Below are 2,244 nucleotides of genomic sequence, written 5' to 3'. Positions count from 1 at the left end.
GAAGTTCAGAAAGTCATGGGACTATCGATTGTCCCAATGATTGCTTTAGCAGAAATGTTTAAAACAAATAAACTTGAAATGAAAAAAGCAAAGAAATCTGTGTCGGACGCTATAATGTTGGCGTGCAATACAATGTACGAGGTGAATATTAAAAGAGATGCATTTTGAAGCCCTACGTTCAAAAACGTTTCCAACAATTGTGCTCTGCCTCAACTCCCATTGAGGAAAAAACATTATTTCCGAGTGACATAACAAAAAGGATGAAGGAGATAAATGATGCGTCAAAAATTAATCAACAAATAACAGGTCAATCCATGTTTCAGTCAAGATCAAGTTCAAAAAACTTCAGGGGGAGACCTGCATACAGAGGCAGGGGAAGTTATACAAACAGTTCTCAAACATTCCGAGGAAGATCAAATCGGTCAAGAGGCTACAGAGGGGCCAGAAATCCAAGATACCAAACACAGTTTTAAATGTAAGTAAAAAATTATCTACATTTGTTGCTGGGGGTCTATCGGATCATTTAGATGAATGGCAAAAAATAACATCTGATAGGTGGATTTTAAATACTATCCTAGGCGGATATTAAATAGAATTCGAAGAAAAGCCTTTTCAGAACAAAATACCACAACCAATAAAGTTTAATGAAATTCAAACTGAAATAGTTGATAAGGAAGTTTCTGAGCTTTTGTCAAAAGGGGCAATTTCGGTGTCAAATACTAAGGAAGGTGAATTTATTTCAAAATATTTGTTGTGGAAAAGAAAAATGGAAAATTTAGACCAGTGATTAATCTTAAAAAGTTAAATGAATTTGTTCAGTATCATCATTTTAAAATGGAAACTTTAGATATGGTTTGTCTTCAGTGAAAAAGAATTCTTATTTTGTTAGTGTAGATCTTAAAGATGCATATTTGCCCGTCCCTATTTTCAAAGGTTATAGAAAATACTTGGAAGTTTTTATGGAAGGGTGTGCTGTATCAATGCAATGCACTATTGTTTGGTCTGGCTTCAGCTCCGAGAGTTTTTACCAAGCTTATGAAACCAATTTTTGCTTTTATTCGACAACAGGGCATTTCATCATTCTTTTACATAGACGATTCATTGATAGAGGCAGAAAATTTTGTTCTTTGCAAACAAAGTGCAAATTATCTTGTGAAATTATTGGAGAAACTTGGTTTCTTTATGAATAGAGAAAAATCTGTATTAATCCCAACCACTAGAATTAATTATCTAGGTCATATCATAGATTCTGTAGATTTTAAAATTTACTTACCAGAAGAAAAAATTGAAAAAATACATTTACTTTGTGAAACATTACTCCTTAAAAAGATACAAAAAATCAGAGAAATAGCTAAATTAATTGGTCTTTTTACTTCATCTATGTATGCAGTGAATTAAGCTGGATTATTTTTTCAGATATTTTGATAGAGATAAGGTGGAAGCTTTGAGGGCATCAAAGAATGATTATGATACTGTTATGATTCTTTCTGAATCTGCTAGAAATGAAATAGTTTGGTGGAAAAATAATGTAAAAATGAGAAATGGGAAGTTGATAAGGAATCCTAAAATTCAATTTTATTTGGAAACTGATGCCTCAAAGTCTGGATGGCGGGCAAATTTAAATGGAACTTCTACTGGGGGTAGATGGACTACGGAAGAGTCATTATTGCATATAAATATTTTGGAGCTTAAATCTGTAAAATTTGCCCTTCAGAGTTTGTGTAATGATCAGAAAGATATGCATATAGGTATTAGGTCAGATAATAGTGCTGCTATTGCATACATTAATAATCAAGGAGGTTCGGTAATTTCATTATTTGGGGAGTCGAAAGAGATATGGTTGTGGTGTGATGATAGAAATATTATTCTGTCTGCTGTTCATTTAGCAGAGAAAAATAATATTGTTGGAGATTATATGTCTAGGACGTTTAGCGATTCAACAGAATGGAAATTAAATGAAAAGGTTTTCAGTGCTATTTGCAAATCAACATTTTTTCCTGATATTGACCTTTTTGCCTCTAGATTAAACAAGCAGTTGGATAATTATATACCTTGGTTTCCTGATCCACAAGCATTAACATCAGATGCCTTTACAGTACATTGGTCAGATTTTAATCCTTATATATTTCCTCCTATCAGTCTGATTGGAAAGATTCTACAGAGAATAGAAGACGACAAGGTGAGCAAAGCTATTCTTATCGTACCAAAGTGGGAAACCCAGTCTTGGTTTCCAAAACTATTAGG

The sequence above is a fragment of the Saccostrea cucullata genome, unplaced genomic scaffold (genome assembly GCF_032062105.1).
Source record: "Saccostrea cucullata isolate Sc308-1 unplaced genomic scaffold, CSIRO_AGI_Scuc_v1 ctg4850, whole genome shotgun sequence".
NCBI lineage: Eukaryota > Metazoa > Mollusca > Bivalvia > Ostreida > Ostreidae > Saccostrea > Saccostrea cuccullata.
Note: the sequence above shows the minus strand (reverse complement) of the source record.